The sequence below is a fragment of the Castanea sativa genome, chromosome 10 (assembly GCF_040712315.1).
Source record: "Castanea sativa cultivar Marrone di Chiusa Pesio chromosome 10, ASM4071231v1".
NCBI classification, from domain to species: domain Eukaryota; kingdom Viridiplantae; phylum Streptophyta; class Magnoliopsida; order Fagales; family Fagaceae; genus Castanea; species Castanea sativa.
The window spans coordinates 39,169,287-39,191,164 of record NC_134022.1 but is presented as its reverse complement, the minus strand read 5'-3'; positions in this window follow the sequence as shown (position 1 = coordinate 39,191,164).

Here is a 21,878-nt window from a genome sequence, read left to right as displayed (position 1 = left end):
GTAAAAGAAAATAGTAATGTTATAGATATAATAAATTTTTACAAAAGTTGAATTGACTTAATTGCATGCATTGATTCTTATTTGGTTTATCACTTATATTACTTTATTATTTTTTATTAACAATTTGTTGTCTTAATAATTTTATAAAAATTATTGTGACTCTAAAGTTATTGAAAAGAAAAACAGTAAAAAACAAGAATAAGATGGGCTCAACAAAACAAGTAGATAGAAAAAGAGTAAAATTAACTAGCCTCTCAACATGCGTTCACACGCGTGCTCAGAAGCTCTTCTATTTTTTTTGAAAAAAAGTAAATAATTTGCATTCATTATCATTTGTTAAGGAAAGGCTCTAGATATGCATTCATGTTTTTTTTTTTTTTTTTTTTTTTTTTTTATGACAGTTATCAAGTCGTATATTTTATCCAAAAAAAAGTTACCCCTATTTTGAAAAAAAAAAAAAAAACATAAAATTATCCCGCGTTCAATCCAAAAAAGAACCCTACCCTGCCACCTTTTTTTTTTTTTTTTTCCCAATTCAAAGTTTAAAATACCTTATCCTTATCCCATGGTAATTTATATCAATAATTCTATCAAAACAAAAATCATCCGTACTGAATGAAAAAGAACTCGGAAAAAAATATAACAAAAAAAAAAAAACCCTCATCTATACAGAATTTAAAAAAAAAACCTTAAAAAGAAATATAAAAGAAAACCTAATTTTCAAGATATCAGACTTTGAAAGAAAATAAAAAGAAAAATTTTAAGGAAATTTAAAAGATTAACCTGGGGAATTAGTGCAACTCCTGGATTTAAACAGAGACAAAACTAAAGGACACTCTGGTAAAAATACATATCTAACTCCCTACAAAATAAGACTACTTTTATGTTGGTTTTCAAAGTTAACTCTCTCATGTTCCTTAGAAAACTCACCTCACGTTCTCTCTCTCTCTCTCTCTCTCTCTTCCTTTTTTCCTTTTTTCTTCTATCAAGATTTATCTGTTTTTTTATTTTTATTTTTTTAAACTTCACTTTCCTTACTCACATTTTCTTTTCTAAAAAAATAAAAAATCTCTTGTTTTCCTCTTTTTTTTTTCTTTTTTTTTAATCTCTTCTTTATTTTGAAAAAAAAAAAAGAAGACTCCTAGTATAAAACCATTCCTATAACTTCTCCATCCATATCCTTATATTTAGGTACTAGCATATTTGATTTTGAAAGAAAATAAAAAGCTAAATTTGAGGGAAATTTAAAAGATTAACGTGGAGAATTTGTGTAACCCTATCCTTATTTAAAAGTTTATCACAAAAGAAAAACTACATGTTTAAAAATTTCAAGATTAAACTTTTTTTTTTTAAAATCGCATATTCTATCCAAAAAAAAATACCTGGCCACCTTTTTTTTTTTTTTTTTTTCAAATTCAAAGTTTGAAAATAGTACACATTTGTGGATAACTACATGTACTGTTTTAATCCTAAAAATTAGCCACTTACTACACATCCATAATAAAAGAGAAAAAGAGTTTAAATTTCAAATATATTTATTTTATAGTAAAATGATCAATTTTAATCTTAAAATGTAGTGTTTTAATCGTAATAGTTAGCCACTTACTACACATCCATAACAAAAGTTAAAAAAAAGTTTAAATTTCAAAGATATCAATTACCCTTAAAACTAAAGAAGGGTACGTAACATTTTTTATAGAGTAGTAAATTAATAATTATAAAAAAATATATAAATTGAATTTCACATAGAATTATTCAAATGATAATTATAATTTATGTTACAAATTTTTTTTTCTTTTTTACAATAATTTCTTAGATAACAACCACTTCATGTGAGGTTCAAATTGGGTAACCATTAACATGATACATCAAATATATAATAATACCCTCTAAAAAAAGGTAGCGTAAATTACATTTTTTTAAAAAAGTTGTGTAAATTACATAGAAAAACTTGTTTACATAATACCATCTAAAAAAAAGTAGCATAAATTATATTAAAAAAATTAGCATAAATTACCATTTCAAGCAGCTTAATTCCCTTAAAACTGAGTGCCAAATTGACCAATCATGTTCACATCTGCTCTGGCCTGCAATGCTTCCATAAATTCCTTGGTCCTAGACCTTGCAATTGTACTCAAATTGTTCACCAGATCTATAACTTAAAAACTAGAAAAAGTTTTAGTAATCTAAAATCACATTATATATTAAGTTTTTGGACCAAAATAGAGAAGAATAATATATAAGTACCTACACACATAAATATAAATAGAGAGAGTCTTGTTGACTTTGTCTGTGAGGTTCTCAAATCGAATCTTATCCAATACTTACACAAATAAATGCAAAATCAATCAGTCTTAATTCTCATCCAAGTAGCTTAATTCCCTTAATAAAAATACCGTGAATTTCAAAAAAGAACTCAAAAAAGTTAATAAGCCAGCCACGGTAATAAGCCATCGTACCCCTGCAAAAGATAGAACCTGAAAATTTGTTGGAGCCTCTAACAGTAAATGTCTTCAATCTGAAGAAAAATAAAGGAGGATGTAGAGCTAAACTAAATGTCTTCAATCTAAAGAAGAATGAGAGGTGAAAACTAACACACGAGTTTGTGGGTCTTAAAGTGTAGGAGTTTTAATTTACATATTTATCCCCATTAATTGAAAACTTGTAAGTGAATATGATGAGCGTATTTTAGGCAATGTATTAGTGAGCGTTAGAGTTGCATTTTTACCAGATTGTCCTTTATAGTGTATTCATTTAGGGTGAAAATAGGAAGGATGAAAAATAGAGAGAGGAAAATAGGGTAGAAAATGCTGTTTTTCACTGCTCGGTTGGGGAAGGAAAATAGGGAGGATGGAAAACCCGGGAGAAATTTTTTTCTCCCAGCCCCACATTTTTTTTTCCTCCCAAATTGGGAGGAAAATGTGGGGAGAAAAGTGCTAGAGTACCACTTGTACACAAATGCCCCCTTCCCACCAACTCATTCATGACCACCTATTACCCTCCACCTACCTACCTGATAACTTTTGCCTACAAACATTCATCACTTTCCTTTTCTCATCTCCTTCACCAACGGGTCCAGCTTCTCTTCTCTTCTCTCTCTCTCTCTCTCTTCTTCTTCTTCTTCTTCTTCTTTTTTTTTTTTTTTTTTTTTTTCAACTCAATCAAAATTAGTCAAAAAGAAAGTTATTCTAAAACCATTTGTATAAATAAAAAACTTGGCTTGAGAAAAAGTATGAGGCAATACTCTGTATTAGGTATGAAGCATGTCATATCTTTTGGTTATATTTTTTTTTATTGATTTTAATTAGGAACATGTTACAAATATAGATGATATTGTTTACTGCCCAGATTAAGAACTTAAGCTTGGAAAAATTTCTTACATGATTAATTATGTGTATTAGTTTTTTTTTGTAGTGTAAATTTGCTAACCACCTTTTTGCTAGTTACAAAATTCTTTGCCTAATTAAATTTATATGTACACTATTATAATTTTTACATTATAATAATAAAAATAATAATATAAATTTATATATATGATGTGGTAAATTTTATATTATTTAATGAGTACAAATAAATCTATTTCTTAAATATTATGTAACAAGGGTATAATAGTCAATTTATATAAATTACATTTTTCATCATTCCCTTTTTTTTCTTCAACCAAACAAAAGAGTTTTCCACCCTCCTACTTTTCTATCCCTCCAACCGAATACACAAGAGAGAAAACTGAATATTTTCCATCCTCCCACAATTTTCCATCCTCCCACTTTTTCGCTCCTCTAACTGAACGGACCCTTAGTTTTGTTTCTACTTAAACATATGGGATGTAAGGGTATTTTTGAACTAAAAAAATGAGGAATTCAAATAGAGAAAATCTCTTAAATAATAGTATAGATATCATGTACAGTACCAAAAAAAAATCATATACAACATAAAACAAATGATCAATAGATATATATTGATCCCACAAATGATCAATGATGAGGTCGAAAAAATCACCAGTAAGTTGCAAGTACTCTCCAACTCTAGTTAACACCTGCAAAGAGAAAACGAAGTGACCTAAAAGAGAGCACCGGTGTGGTGTTGGCCAAAAACCCTCCGAAGGTCAAGTTAGAGTCTTAAACAACCCTAAAGTGCCAGAGTTGGGATGGTTGTGCGTACCTTTGTGTCATGAGGGTTTTTGGGGTTTATATAGTGGTATGGAGCCGAAATAAACGCCTTGGTGAGGAAGTACTTTCCTTTTAGAAGAGTAATTTGCGGATCTTTGCATATCGTATAGAGCCATTTTCCTTATAGGGATCTTCTTGACTAAGGTCAAACATGTAACGAAAGAACTTTCCTTATATTCACGTATGTAGAAGTTAAGATAGACTAAGAATGAAGGTTGGATTACTCCTTCAGCTTTTACCTGCCAAGGTCGTCAGCCAACGTGCACCTCCTACACTGTCATCAGCCTATGTACGTCTCCAAAAAGAACGTTAGCTAAGGACCTTCACAGTCAAGGCCGTCAGCCTTGACTTCGTCATCTTGATCCTTTAGCCTAACGTCGCCACGTAAGGGGTGTGGCCTCAAACGTCAAAATAAGGCGTCAATGACAATGGCTGACGGATTGTATATTCCCGTCAGCCTTCTTAATGTACCGACAGCCTGTAAAAAACGTCACTATCAATCAATATTGGCATACATGGTGGATAAGGTGTATGATCAACTGAGATCCTGGAATTCCATTTCAAGGTTCGTTTTGATTTGGCCACTAAAAAATTTCCCTTATATTTTTAATAAAATACCTGAATATTAATTTCCACACCCTACACATTCGGCCTTCCAGGTTTTAGCTAGAAGACAGTCCACACCATTCCAATATCCAAAAGCCGCTATTACCCTTTTAGAATAGGCCCACTCCAAAACATTACCCAAGCCCCAAAATTGTTATTTACATTTACAACTTACAAGCCTACAGTGAAACCAATTTTGAACCACACTGTGCTTCTAATTTTTTTTTTTTTTTTTTAAATACTTCTAATTTACAAGTCATACAAAGCGGCGGAGAGATGTTTTTGTATGACTTGGCTAGGCATGCATATGGGCCAAACTTTTGTGGTCAGGGGCTGGGCATTTTATGGGCCTATTTTGAGTCAATCTCATAACAACCTTGCACGGGGCCTGTCTATAATCTAAGCTTGATTTTGTCGGTCAATGGGCTGGTAGGCCTTGGGCCTTTTTGACTTGTTATCCAAACAAAAATGCGTTCGTGGGTCATTGGCCATGTGTTTTAGGTTTGGGTAAATTCCACAAACAATCCCGAAGTTTGTGATAATATTTAACTAAGGATCTGTTTGGATAAAATTTATTGTTGAAAACTGAAAACTGAAAATATTGTAACAAAATAATTTTTAAATGTGTGAATAGTGCTGCGAAACCTATATTTAATAAAAAATTGCTAAAAAAGTACATGAATAGTGCGTGCACTGTGCATTTGTCCCCTTGCAGCAGAAACGAAGAAAAAAAAAAAGAAAAAAAGAAGCAAAACGTGGAAAAAATAATCTGGATCCAAACCCTCTCTAAGTCCACAACATTTTAAATCCTCCCAATTTCATCCTAAAAAGACAATTTTTTCCTTAAACTTAAAAAAAATAAACGCCGTTACTTCTTTTTTTTTAATTTCCATCTCCCCCTCTCTTCTTCTCTGAGTTCTCCATCTTAGAACTCTCTGTAATGGAACCTTAGCCACAGTGAAGCCCATGACTTGGTCACTGGCATCAATAAAAATCTCTTTCAAAACCAATAGAAACCCAAAAAAAAAAAAAAAAACAGCAAAAATCCAAGCCACACACATAAATCCCTTTGAATATTCCCAATGAATCTCCTAAAAATCCCAACAAAAATCCCAAAAAAACAAGCAAAAATCCAAGCCAAACAACACATAAATCCCTTTGTAAATTCACAATGAAATTTCCTAAAAATCCCAACAAAACCCACCAAAAAACTAGCGAAAATCTCAACCAAACAACACATAAATCCCTTTGTAAATTCACAATGAAATTTCCTAAAATTCTCAAAAAAACCCACCCAAAAAACTCAAAAAAAAAAAACCTTCAGATGATGGTGATGGTGAAGTACCAGTGTTGTATGGTCTCCCGATGCTCCGACGAGATCTATTGCCAGAGATTATTGAAATTCTCCATCGAATCCTTCAGCTTCTTCCTCAGCCTGTTCACCATGGAGGTCCTGGTCCAGTCTGAAGACAAACCGAGTCCATAGTGCCTCGAGCTTGACTTTGATCAGGTTGTCTTCTTGAGAGCGAGGGACACGTCGGCATCCATGCAGGATCGGAGGTCCTTCACGGCCTTGGCATTGTGGAGAGAGAGGGTTCTGAGATAGAGAAACTCAGAGAAGAGTGGGAGAGGAAAAAAAAAAAAAAAGTAACGGCGTTTATTTTTTTATAAAGCTCAGGGTCAAACTTGTCTTTTTGAATGATATTGGTAGGTTTTAAAACGTGATGGACTTAGTTGGTATTATCTCAAACCTCAGGGGTGGTTTGTGGAATTTACCCTTTTAAGTTTTAACTTTAACTTGCTTCAGAATGAAAACTGCCCTTTATTCCCATCAAGCCCCACAATTCTCTTCTCCTTTCTTTCGACTAAGCCAAGCATAATCCCAACCCTTGTTCCACAGTATGTCACCTTCGTGGATTTCCAAATCTAAAAAAGGATGTTGAGATTGAAATCAGCAAAGTAAAAGCAAAATGGTTCTACTTTACCTGTACTGGTCTCTCTTCTTTTTTGACGAATTAGGTGCTAACAAGGTGTGGCTCTCTTTTGTGTAGGAACTAGGAAGCCACTCTCTCTCATAAACCTGAAACCAGTTCATCAAAGGGTGTCGAGCACGACTCTCCTAAGGTAGGGAAAAAGGAATATGTTCCCTGTTTTTTGTAAGTGCATGAGGTGCGATTTTTTCTTTTTGGTACAAGGAGCTGTACCATTTCTGTTGCAAAAGTGTTGAGGGTGCTATTTGTAAGGTAGAAAGTAATGCAGGAGCAGACAGTCAAGAATCATGATAGCTCTAGACAAATTATTGAGACTGCCAATGATAAAATTGTAGCAATTGTAGAACATCTTGCTAGTATTAATTAAGAAGAAAGATAATATTCAATAGATCACACAGTACAAGTTGATCATCATAGGAAATAAATAAATGACTTTATCGATATTAAATCTGACTCATCAGTACTGGGTCTTCAATAAGATAGGAAGGAAGTGGAGCATTAATTTTTACTTAATGTTTAATATGAAAACCAGCCGAAGTTATCATGTGGTGATGATGTGGCACTTTCTTGAAGATAGCCCATCAGCCATGTAAAATGAAAGTACAGCGGAAACCCTGATATAATCATTAGGGGAAAAGACTAAACACCAGCCCATGCTCATATCATACTGTTAATAGCAAATTTTACTGAAATGTCACACAATTTTACATAATATGTCTACATTCACCTCATTCCCCCCCCCCCCTCCCCTTTTTATACGTTTTTTTTATTAGGGTAGGGGTGGTTGGAGAATTTTGACAAAACTTCATTTGAGCTAGGGTTGGAATGAGATTAAAAAGATTTTTAACCCTAATTTTAAATGCATGGTTATTACAGAAGATAAAAAGGAAACTTTGATACATGTTAGAAAAGGAGAGACAAGGCTTTAGTACAATGATAAAGTATATAAACAAAATATGTAGAAGAAAATAGATATAATCTTAGAGGCTAATATATGTGAGCCTCTAATATTATATTTATTTTTGCTATTAAGATGCATCTACAATGAAAAACCTATGATTGGCCAACTTTTTGCTATTAAGGTTTACATTTTAGAATGGACTATGGAGCACTCAAAAAGGTTATGAAAACTTTGTGCCATGAGACTTAATTATTTATAATTTTTACTAGAGCTAGGTCAGATCAAGAAAGCACTCACAGAGATTCGAGCTAGTCATTGATTTAGGTGTATCTCAACAGGTCCTAGTCGGACTGTGTGATAACATTTTAGGATAATGATTAATGACCACCATCGAGATCAATTTCATATTTTCATGATTTGGTTCCTTTATGGGATCTTACAGACAAGATTTTGAAGTCAATTGGAGGATAAGATGCAATATTTGCTGAGAAATCTTGTTATTTGTGAATTCATAGAGAGACTTTTAAAGAGTACCAAAAAAAAAAAAAAATCACGATGTAGACATTAATGTCGGCTTAAATTTATCTATAATCTTGAAATGGTAATTGAGTTTTTGTGTGTAATAAATAAAATCTAACAATGTGGCTTCATGTTTAGGTCATTTTATCCTTAGATATTTCACTGTACAATGTTTAGCGTGCATGATGTGGTTGGATAATGGGCGTGTCGTCTCTATCAAGCCCTCTCTATAGTGCGAGAACTCACATAAATTGGGAATATTGGATCAGCCGATCGGTGTTGGGTGGAGATATTTTGTCATATCCTTAAAGAGGTGGCATTGATACAAATAAAAGAAAAAGAAGAGAGCTGAGAGAGAAGACAAGGGATGCTGATTATCATAACTCATCACAAGTTATGATTCTCTTTGTTTGTGGGAGCTTATTTTGTAGGTTTATGTTGTTAAAAAAATGAGTTGGGTATAAATAAATTATACTTGGAAAAAATTGAGAATTTATCTCTTGTAACAATTATATCAAGTCATTCATGACAAAGATTGGTGGAACCAACATTGATTTTTTTTTTAAATAAAATTTTTTATATAAAATTCAAATATTGTGTTACTACATAAATGTTAATTAAAATAGGAGATAGAATTTTATCTCATATTCGCTTCGAAGTAGAACCAATAAATATTTCTTTTTCAATTTATCTCTGGAGTTAAATACTTCATTCAAGAATTATTTGTGTTAGGTACATCTTTTATAAGAGATGCTTTCTTGAAATGATGAGATTCTAAAAAAATCAACATAAAAAAAAAATCATCCAAATAAGCAAAGCCTAGGGATGATAATATAGCGGGACAAGATTGGATCAAGTGTGCACGTCCTCACCCCGTTCTTTTGAGATATAATTTAGAGCCACCATATTATAAAATTAAGTACTATTGCTTATTTGAATTATTGTAATATGTTCAAATAACAATAATTATGTAATCATAAATAATTAACAAAGAATGTTAAAATTATTACTAATTTTTCAAATTTTTTTTAAAACTTACAAACCGCTATAACACTAAATATTAAATTTTTATTATTTTTTTCTTGTGTATTTAAAAGTTAATACATGTTTGTAAAGCTCAAATAATAAAATTTGTAATATTTTTGAGACACCCTTAAACATCAAATTCCAGAAAATGAAAAAAAAAAAGTTATAATTATAATAATGAAATAAACTCACACATTAAAGAGGAACCACCTTGTAGCTACGTTGTGGCACCTTCACGAAAGTAGCCCATATAAGATCAAAGTACAGTGGAAACTGCGCTACTGCAAAAAATGTTATCGGCAAGCAGGTCACTGCATACACTGGAAACGCTGCATATTTCAGTTTATCCTTTAGCACAAAGAAATGTCCCGCACAGAAGGCAATCAACATGGAAGCTATGGAAACGAACAGTGATGTCAAACCCAGCAGAAGTTTCATTGGCAGGTTACGATGAAAATCCTTCTCTTGGTACCGAGATGTTAAGATGGAGAGGAACATGACCAAAGCCGTGACGGAGAAGCAGAGCGCAATGAGTGATGAGATGGCAAAGGCGGCGAATGCAGGCTGGTTTTCAAGTGTTGGAGTGCCAATATCCTGCTTAACGCCTCCGGGGACTGTGGTGGCGCTGGCAAAGGCCACGGTGGCTATGAGTGCAGCGACTACAGAGCAAGATTCAGAGGTGCTGGTTAGCCATTTGCTGCCATCTTTGATGAGATCCTTGTGGGTTTCGGTGAATATCTCTCTTGAGGTCTCGCCCTTGTTGTTGTAGCGTTGGAAGAAGTGGAAAGGCATGGACTCTTTGATAAACTGAAATAACAAAAGGTTAAAAAAGAGTGATTATAGTACTAATTCTAGTATACAATTCTGTATCATTAATTGCAATAAATCATTCAAAGATTTATTAATTTATTATACTGACTTTGTTACAACTTTGGCATTTTCTTAACAAAAATAAATGACTTTGTTACTCTTGGATACATTATTTGTGACCACGTTTGGCTATAAATTTGGATTACAACTAGCAATAGGAAGATGATACTTGTTTAATTACTAGATTACATTTAAGTAATTGTATGTAACTATGTATGCATTGTGCACATGTCAGCTAGCTTTATTATAGGAGTTTTACAACCTAATGAGTCAACATTAAACTCAACAAATTAATGTTGAGTGGAATTGGATAAAAAGTTTGATTAGTCTGTAGGTAATTTCGAACTAATTGAACTATTAGTATGCTCTTTTTTTGTTTTTTTTGAAATTCAATAGGTACAATGAGAAAATGAGAATTTGAGTTTTAATGTTTGAATTGAAAATATCAGTAGATGCCAACTAATTGAACAACAAGCCTATGAAGCTCTTGGCAACTTGCCCTTATAACATGATAAATTACTAATTGTTTGAAAAACATAAGATATTAGAGAATAATGAATTTAATTATTTAACTATAATTCTAACATATATTTTCTAAGGTAATCTTAATTTTGACTCATTAATTTACTCGTTTTTAGGATATTTTTAACTCATTGATTTAACTAGGGTTGTGATGCCACATGAGTAGAAGAATAGAGACAAGCGGAAAAATTAATATGGCAAATTAAACTAATTAGATTAATCTAGATTTTCCCTCCTAAAGGATTCTGGTAATGAACTAGAGAGCTCATGAGTTCACCAATTTTACTGAAGAATCATACCTCATGCCACTTGGTTTCCCATTGCATTTGCAATGCTGCTCCAGGAATTAGCCAAGGCTTATGCTCTCCAAGCTTTGCCGCGAGATGCAAGGCACTATTACCTTCGTCATCCACTTTCCGAAACACGCTTTCTTTCATCATATTTTTTTGTAGCAGAAGCTGATATACATGTGGTTGCCTGTTCTCCACCGCCAACAACACTATATTCTTCTTGTGTTCATTCATGTCATGTATGGCAACGGGAAAATTTTCCAGGATTATCTCCACAATTTCAGTGATACCATTCTTAGCTGCAATTAAGACAGGAGTCTCCCTCTTTACCTTTACCTTTTCAGCAAGTTTCTCCTTCGTTGCCAATAAATCATGTAGGGCAACGGGATAAAGCTCCACGATCTTCTCCACAATTTCAGTGATACCAATCTTATTTGCAATTTCAGGGGGTTTCTCCTTCGCTAACAATAACACAAGGGGCACTTAAGCAATGTTTGGTCTTTGTTCAAACTGTTTGCAACATATATATATATATATATATATATATATATTGCTAAAGTGGCAATAGGTACGTGAAGCAAATAAATCTTTTTTTTTTCCCTCGTTGGGTAGCTTTCTATTATCGTAGCTCTAACTTTTTAGTTCATTTCAATAATTTAGTTAGAAATATTCTTAATTTACATTGTTAAGTTTTACCTTATTTTTAAAAAAATTAATGTGTAAGAATCTTATAGTTCAATTGATATTTTCTTGTATTTTCAACAAAAATACGTTTTATTGTAACTATCAAATTAAAAAAAAAAAAAAAAAAAGCAAAAACAAAAACAAAAACAAATCAAATTAAACAAAACAAAAGGGTGATAGTTTTAAGTTGAGAGGAGCAAAATAGTCAAATGACTCAATGAATTACTGAAATATTGCTAATAAAAAAAACAAAAAGGAAAAAGGAAAAAAAATGGAGAGGAAAACATGGAAAAATTATGCTGTGTTTTTTTTGGAGGCAACCCTTAATGAGACCTGAATCATCCAGCCAAATAATGCCTTTTGAAACGATAAATATTGGGATATTTTTTTCTTCAAAATAACACTAATTTTCAAATAATTTTATTATTTAGCATCGTTTTCAAACTATTTATGAAACTAACATCTCGAGTCTTTTAGACCCGAGTTTACTGTAGCAACTCGGGTCTGTAGGAATCGATTTTCAGTGGAACTCGAGTCTCTAGGAAACGATTTCCAGTGGAACTTGAATATTAGAGACTCGAGTTCCTGCTCTGCACAAATAAAAAAGAGAGAAATAGAGAGAAAATGACCTTCGCCTAAGGAATCACACACATTCGTTTAATCCGAGCTTGGGTTTGTGGGTTTTGCGGCCTGGGTTCGTGGGTTCACCGCCTGAGTTTGTGGGTTTTGTTGCTTGGGTTCGCTACTGGGTTTGCCGCCTAGGTTCGCCGACTAGGTTTGTGGATTCACCATTGGTTTGTGGTAAATCTCTTACTTTGTGTGGTTTTTGCTTTGATCTCTTGTTTGTGTTTTTGTTGTTTCTTTGGTTGTCATGGATTTTTTTTTTTTTTTTCAAAGGGAGACGAGGAAGAAGAAGAAGAAGAAGAAGTAGAGATTGAAAATTAGTATTATTTTGAAAAAAAAAAAATCCATAAATACTGTTGCATACACTTCTACACAATTAAAAAAGTAATTGAAATAATGACTTCAAGTCATGACTTCTAACTTTGAAATCGTGACTTTAATTCTTCAAGACACGAAATCACAATTTCAGTTGTGTAAAAGTGTGTGCATTAGAGTGTGAGTAATAAACACTATGTATTTGTTGGCTTTGACTCAAATGTGGACCACTTCTTTTCAACAAGTATTAAGGTGTCACGTTGATAGATTTATAACAACAGCGACAAAATTGATGTAAAGTGTTTCTTAGATTTGCTATTTTCTTATTTCGTAAGTAGGCTCACAAGTGACAAAGTCGGATGCTGGCACTCGCCCTAATATAATACTTATTTATTTTTCTTGAAAAATTTTCACTTTCCTTAAGGGGAAAAAATCTTATAAACTCCTACGCTCTTAAACAAATTTTTTTTTTTTTTCAACCGTGTATTATTGGTGCAATGGTTACTCTATAAGTATAAGTGTTTGTAAGGTGTGGAGGTAAGAGCTGGAATTCAAGTCTTTCGAAAGCAACTTCACACATATATATACTTAAATTAGGCTAAAATAGAATTTTTATCTTGTATATAAAAAAAAAAAAAAAAAAAAAAATCCTAAATACCCTCTAGGATTTTTTGTTTTTGTTTTAGTGATTAATGAATTCCCTCTATGAGTTTTGTAAGCTAATCAGAAAGTTCACAAGTGAGAAGGATATATAGCGGATTATATATACCTTGTTTTGTGTTATCGACTTATCGGTATCGCCAGTTTCTTTGTTTCTGTCTTCATGGTTAGTTTTCGAAGTACCAGTAATTGAGATAGCATCATAAGGCACTGTCTCTGTCTCTGTTGCCATTGTTTTGGATATTGTTGCTGCCACGGGGTTCGCCCCAGCAGTGGCATCATATTCATATGTTGAAGTATAACGAAGAAGTTCGTTCATGATCTGAACGGCCCATGTGTGCTTCTGTTTCTTCTCTTCTATCTTTCTTATCCCAGTAGATCCTTATTAACATAATGCAATTTATATTGTAAGATACCATGTGAATTATCTTGTATATGTACATAATGCATGAGTACGTCACTACCTTGTGCGTGCATGCACTTTTTATTTTTTCAACGAAAGAGAAAAGAAAAGTATCTTATGAGTTAGTCTTAGTGGGAAAAGAAAAATGTTATAATGTAAATACCATCTCGTTTAATAATAAAATATCTGTAGCATACTGTAATATTTTAAGAAAAATAATATTATTTAAAAAAAAAAGGCGGAGGTGAGGATATATGGTTATATAATGACTAAAAAATCTAGTGAAAAAAATTGTTGAAATGACCCATTTTGATTGATATATAGTAAAGTGGTATGAGGATGGATTCCAGTGAAGACATTTCTTCAATCAAAATTTGCCATTTTAGTAAGTTGTAAACAAGATTGTGAACAAAAACTGTGTTTATACTTCATAGCATTCCCCTATAATGACATTACCTAGTCCAAAATTGACCAGCATTGCCTTGGATGCGAACTTGACAAACTCAAAGCAGGTGCCATAATTAGCTGGAAACAGTTGATGCCCTGGTACTCCACAGGTAGCATTGAATCCTGAATGAGATAGATGATTGCGATGCTTAAAAAACAAGGTTCAAGAGTTATAGTCTACACAGTGCTTGGACCTCAGTGTTAAAGATCAAGTCAGAACAATATAGGACCTCATTGATTTAACAATTTGATCCTTCATAAAATTGGCTCACGATAACATATTATTTAATTTATTTTTTCTCCACTGTCTTAAAACCTGCCAGTATGACTAGTTTAATAATTATGAAACTCAGTTTTTTTTTTTTGGTGGGAAATTAAAAATTACCATGCGTAAAGACAAGGTATTTGTTTTCGGAGGGAGCGTCATAAGTTAAAATTATTTCAAAAAAATATCTAATCAAAATTTTTTTTCCCTATTCTTTGCTACAAATATTAGCTTAGTTTTTTTTTTTTTTCCCATAAATTTGATAGATATAAGGAAGAATAAGAGATTTGAACTTTGGATATTTTTGTTGGCAATCTAAAAGGTGCCAGTTGATTTGTGTTAAGGATAAGAGCCAACTCATAGAGTCCAAGAGTTCAAATATTTGTGATAAGTGATAACTACATTATGAAATACAAACTACACTAAATCTGTAGATTTTGATAAGATAAGAAGAGTTATTTGTATATCAAACTTCTCGGTATATCAAACTCATTATATCTCAAATAGTTTGTATCTGATCATCTGTACATTTATATATAATTGCAGAGCCTTCATGGTATTATGGTTAGGCTGGAAAACAATTCAATTACTCTTTTTATAATTTGCAAGACTTTTAACATTTTAACAATATTTTCTTAGTTAGTACTACTTAATAGCACCAATAGTGGCATTAAAACTATAGCTGACAGACACACTAGTATTATTTATGTCATTTTATCATTTATCAAAAGGGATATTGTGATAACCCTTACATTTACACCCTATATACCCTTTCCGGTGATATTCCGAAAATATTGATTATATTTGGGATTCTTCTGTAACTATTTTTTATTTTTCAGAAAACTTTTTACTTATTATTTTGAGATTAGACATATGTTCGTGTAATACCTTTATAAAATTTAATCTATAATATTTGAGGTGTCACACCTCATCTTGATTACCTGCTTCAGTCTTAGGTCTCTCTTCATCCGTTGCCACTCCACTTTTTGTTTCTGTGTAAAGAAAAGCTATTTGTTTTTAGAGGGAATGTCATAGGTTAAAACTATCTCAAAAAAATATCTAATCAAATCTTTAATTTTTCTATTCTTTGCTTCAAAATATTTGCTTAGTTGTTTTTTCTTTTTTGGATATATTTGATAGTTATAAAGAAGAAAAAGAGATTTGAACTTTGGATGATTATGTTGACAATACTAAAAGGTGCCAGTTGATTTGTGTTAAGGATAAGAGCCAACTCATAGAGTCCAAGAGTTCAAATATTTGTGATAAGTGATAACTACATTATGAAATACAAACTACACTAAATCTGTAGATTTTGATAAGATAAGAAGAGTTATTTGTATCTCAAACTTCTCGGTATATCAAACTCATTATATCTCAAATAGTTTGTATCTGATCATCTGTACATTTATATATAATTGCAGAGCCTTCATGCTATTATGGTTAGGCTGGAAAACAATTCAATTACTCTTTTTATAATTTGCAAGACTTTTAACATTTTAACAATATTTTCTTAGTTAGTACTACTTAATAGCACCAATAGTGGCATTAAAACTATAGCTGACAGACACACTAGTATTATTTATGTCATTTTATCATTTATCAAAAGGGATATTGTGATAACCCTTACATTTACACCCTATATACCCTTTCCGGTGATATTCCGAAAATATTGATTATATTTGGGATTCTTCTGTAACTATTTTTTATTTTTCAGAAAACTTTTTACTTATTATTTTGAGATTAGACATATGTTCGTGTAATACCTTTATAAAATTTAATCTATAATATTTGAGGTGTCACACCTCAACTTGATTACTTGCTTCAGTCTTAGGTTTCTCTTCATCCGTTGCCACTCCACTTTTTGTTTCTGCGTAAAGAAAAGCTATTTGTTTTTAGAGGGAATGTCATAGGTTAAAACTATCTCAAAAAAATATCTAATCAAATCTTTAATTTTTCTATTCTTTGCTTCAAAATATTTGCTTAGTTGTTTTTTCTTTTTTGGATAAATTTGATAGTTATAAAGAAGAAAAAGAGATTTGAACTTTGGATGATTATGTTGACAATACTAAAAGGTGTCAGTTGATTTGTGTTAAGGATAAGAGCCAACTCATAGAGTCCAAGAGTTCAAATATTTGTGATAAGTGATAACTACATTATGAAATACAAACTAAACTAAATCTGTAGATTTTGATAAGATAAGAAGAGTTATTTGTATGTCAAACTTCTCGGTATTTCAAACTCATTATATCTCAAATAGTTTGTATCTGATCATCTGTACATTTATATATAATTGCAGAGCCTTCACTGTATTATGGTTAGGTTGGAAAACAATTCAATTACTATTTTTTTTTTTTTATAATTTGCAAGACTTTTAACATTTTAAAAATATTTTCTTAGTTAGTACTACTTAATAGCACCAATTGTGGCATTAAAACTATAGCTGACAGACACACTAGTATTATTTATGTCATTCTATCATTTATCAAAAGGGATATTGTGATAACCCTTACATTTACACCCTATATACCCTTTCCGGTGATATCCTAAAAATATTGATTATATTTGGGATTCTTCCGTAACTATTTTTTATTTTTCAGAAAACTTTTTACTTATTATTTTGGGATTAGACATATGTTCGTGTAATACCTTTATAAAATTTAATCTATAATATTTGAGGTGTCACACCTCAACTTGATTACCTGCTTCAGCCTTAGGGTTCTCTTCATCTGTTGCCACTCCACTTTTTGTTTCTGTGTAAAGACAACGTATTTGTTTTCAGAGGGAACGTCATAGGTTAAAACTATCTCAAAAAAATATCTAATCAAATCTTTTATTTTTTCTATTCTTTGCTACAAATATTTGGTTGGTTGTTTTTTCTTTTTTGGATAAATTTGATAGTTATAAAGAAGAATAAGAGATTTGAACTTCGGATATTTTTGTTGAAAATACTAAAAGATGCCAGTTGGTTTGTGTTAAGGATAAGAGCCAACTCATAGAGTCCAAGAGTTCAAATATTTATGATAAGTGATAACTACATTATGAAATACAAACTCAACTAAATCTGTAGATTGTGATAAGATAAGAAGAGTTATTTGTATGTCAAACTTCTCGGTATTTCAAAGTCATTATATCTCAAATAGTTTGTATCTGATCATCTATACATTTATATATAATTGCAGAGCCTTCACTGTATTATGGTTAGGCTGGAAAACAATTCAATTACTTTTTTTTATAATTTGCAAGACTTTTAACATTTTAACAATATTTTCTTAGTTAGTTCTACTTAATAGCACCAATAGTGGCATTAAAACTATAGCTGACAGACACACTAGTATTATTTATGTCATTTTATCATTTATCAAAAGGGATATTGTGATAACCCTTACATTTACACCCTATATACCCTTTCCGGTGATATTCCGAAAATATTGATTATATTTGGGATTCTTCTGTAACTATTTTTTATTTTTCAGAAAACTTTTTACTTATTATTTTGAGATTAGACATATGTTCGTGTAATACCTTTATAAAATTTAATCTATAATATTTGAGGTGTCACACCTCAACTTGATTACCTACTTCAGTCTTAGGTTTCTCTTCATCCGTTGCCACTCGACTTTTTGTTTCTGTGTAAAGAAAAGCTATTTGTTTTTAGAGGGAATGTCATAGGTTAAAACTATCTCAAAAAAATATCTAATCAAATCTTTAATTTTTCTATTCTTTGCTTCAAAATATTTGCTTAGTTGTTTTTTCTTTTTTGGATAAATTTGATAGTTATAAAGAAGAAAAAGAGATTTGAACTTTGGATGATTATGTTGACAATACTAAAAGGTGCCAGTTGATTTGTGTTAAGGATAAGAGCCAACTCATAGAGTCCAAGAGTTCAAATATTTGTGATAAGTGATAACTACATTATGAAATACAAACTACACCAAATCTGTAGATTTTGATAAGATAAGAAGAGTTATTTGTATGTCAAACTTCTCGGTATTTCAAACTCATTATATCTCAAATAGTTTGTATCTGATCATCTGTACATTTATATATAATTGCAGAGCCTTCATGGTATTATGGTTAGGCTGGAAAACAATTCAATTACTCTTTTTATAATTTGCAAGACTTTTAACATTTTAACAATATTTTCTTAGTTAGTACTACTTAATAGCACCAATAGTGGCATTAAAACTATAGCTGACAGACACACTAGTATTATTTATGTCATTTTATCATTTATCAAAAGGGATATTGTGATAACCCTTATATTTACACCCTATATACCCTTTCCGGTGATATTCCAAAAATATTGATTATATTTGGGATTCTTCCGTAACTATTTTTTATTTTTCAGAAAACTTTTTACTTATTATTTTGGGATTAGACATATGTTCGTGTAATACCTTTATAAAATTTAATCTATAATATTTGAGGTGTCACACCTCAACTTGATTACCTGCTTCAGCCTTAGGGTTCTCTTCATCTGTTGCCACTCCACTTTTTGTTTCTGTGTAAAGACAACGTATTTGTTTTCAGAGGGAACGTCATAGGTTAAAACTATCTCAAAAAAATATCTAATCAAATCTTTTATTTTTTCTATTCTTTGCTACAAATATTTGGTTGGTTGTTTTTTCTTTTTTGGATAAATTTGATAGTTATAAAGAAGAATAAGAGATTTGAACTTCGGATATTTTTGTTGAAAATACTAAAAGATGCCAGTTGGTTTGTGTTAAGGATAAGAGCCAACTCATAGAGTCCAAGAGTTCAAATATTTATGATAAGTGATAACTACATTATGAAATACAAACTCAACTAAATCTGTAGATTGTGATAAGATAAGAAGAGTTATTTGTATGTCAAACTTCTCGGTATTTCAAAGTCATTATATCTCAAATAGTTTGTATCTGATCATCTATACATTTATATATAATTGCAGAGCCTTCACTGTATTATGGTTAGGCTGGAAAACAATTCAATTACTTTTTTTTATAATTTGCAAGACTTTTAACATTTTAACAATATTTTCTTAGTTAGTTCTACTTAATAGCACCAATAGTGGCATTAAAACTATAGCTGATAGACACACTGGTATTGTTTATGTCATTTTATCATTTATCAAAAGGGATATTGTGATAACCCTTACATTTACACCCTATATACCCTTTCCGATGATATCCCAAAAATATTGATTATATTTGGGATTCTTCCGTAACTATTTTTTATTTTTCAGATAAACTTTGTACTTAATATTCTGAGATTAGACATATGTTTGTGTAATACCTTTATAAAATTTAGTCAATAATATCTGTGGTGTCACACCTCAACTTGATTACCTGCTTCAGCTTTAGGGTTTTCTTCATCTGTTGCCACTCCACTCTTTGTTTCTGCTATAGATATGACATTTGATATTTCATGGTTCTGTGCCTTTCGCACCCAATTCTTTTTTACGACTGATAAGAAGAAGAAAAAAAGTTTGTTCACTAGCAAATAGCAAATAAGTAATAACTATCAGGGCTATAAATGAAACAAGCCGTTCATAAACAACTCAACCTCGGCTCGATGAAAAGCTCGTTTATGTTTGTTTATTTATAAACAGGCCATGTTTAAGCCTTGGTTTTAGGCTGTTTTGTAAATAAGCTGAGCCCAAACAAAAATATTTGTTCATTAACATGCTCGTGAACTATGAGGCTCGATACAAAACAAGTATAAACTCATTTATAGGCTTGATATGTGTTTTCTAAGTCATTACACATATCTTAATAATAAAATGTCTCGTATTGCATTTTGAGAGTTTTGAGATGCACTTGGGATTTACACTTATAACATATCCACTCCTCTCATGTACTTTAATTTTACTTAATAGAAATAAATAAATACTACTACACAAAGTGGGCACTGGGCATACATGTTCCTATATATTTGTGTAGGCACATAACTTAGACCATAATAGACAAATATTGGAACAATTCTAAGAAGATTGTCCTTCCATTTTCAGTTGTGATCACTAGGATCCTTTTGCAACTAGGAGTCGTTATTTAACTTGGTCTAAACCGTGTTCCCTAATAGAAATCACCTTAATGGTGATGGTTTTATTCAGTAGTTCTTCAAAGGAACTGGCCTTCTAAGGAATGAGAATATGAAATAGAAGAATTAGAGAGATTAGAGAGAAAAGGAAACAAAGAATGTGCTTGTGTTATTTCTGATTATCTCTCCCATTCTCACATCTATTCTCTATATACCATTTAGTTAGTTACAATCATTAGCTCATTCCTAACTACTATCCTACTACTGTATACAGTTGTCACCCTAACTAACTTCTTAACTAACTTCTCCATCAATCATTGACTCAATTAACACTAAACACTAAGTCACTAACTCAATCAATTGCTCCTATCAATCCATCCCCCTTAAAAAAAAACCTTGTCCTCAAGGTTCTAGACAGCCCAAACACTCCCCCTATCTCAAAGAACCTTGCCCACAAGTTGAGGGAATTGATGTTGGAGTGCATAAAGGGTCTCCCAAGATGCATTCTCGACAGATTGCCCCTGCCACTGAACCAAGACTTCAGTAATTGTACGATTCCTCAATTGCTTAGACCTTTGCTACAAAATGGCAATAGGTTCTGGCTAAATTGACCCTTCAACAGCCAAAGAGGGAAAGGTAGGAAGGGGAGTAATCTGATCCCCCAACTTCTGCCTCAAACAAGAGATGTGGAATATAGGATTAATTGGGCAGTCCACAAGCAATTCCAACTTGTAAGCAACCTCACCAATATGCTGAACAATTTGAAATGGACCAAAAAATCTAGGAGAAAGCTTATTGAAACCCTTCATCCGTAGAGAGAGTTGTCTATAAGGCTGAAGCTTGAGGTAAACCCAATCACCAACATTGATGGACTTATCTGACCTATGTTGATCAGCCAGGAACTTCATCCTAGCTTGAGTTGAAACTAGGTTCTACTTCAAAAGAGGAATAAGCTCATGCTTAGAGTGCAAGAAGCTATCCGCTGCCTCCACTTGAGTAATACCTGGAACATAATCCAAAAGCCTAGGTGGAGAGTAACCATACAAGGCCTCAAAGGAAGTCACTTTGGTAGAGGTATGGTAATTTGTATTGAACCAGAACTCTGCCAAATGCAACCAATCAGTCCAAGTATGCAGTTTGTCACTTACAAATGACCTAAGGTACTGCTCCAAGCTCCTATTAACAACTTTAGTTTGCCCATCAGTTTAGGCATGGTAAGCTGAAGACATAGCTAGCTTTGTGCCTAGCAACCTAAACAATTCTCTCTAGATAGCAGAAGTAAAAGCAGCCCCCTATCACTAACAATTGACTTAGGCATGCCATGTAACTTGAAAACTCCTTGCATGAAGACAGCAGCAACTTTAGCAATAGTGAACGGATGATGAAGAGAAAAGAGCACAAACTTGATGAGCTTGTCTACCACCACCAAAATAACATCATAACCATATGACTTAGGCAGCCCCTCAATAAAATCCATGCTAATATCCAACCAAGGGCTATCACGTATTGGAAGAGGTTGCAATAGGCCAACAAGTTTGGAAGTGTCACCCTTGGTTCTTTGACAAACC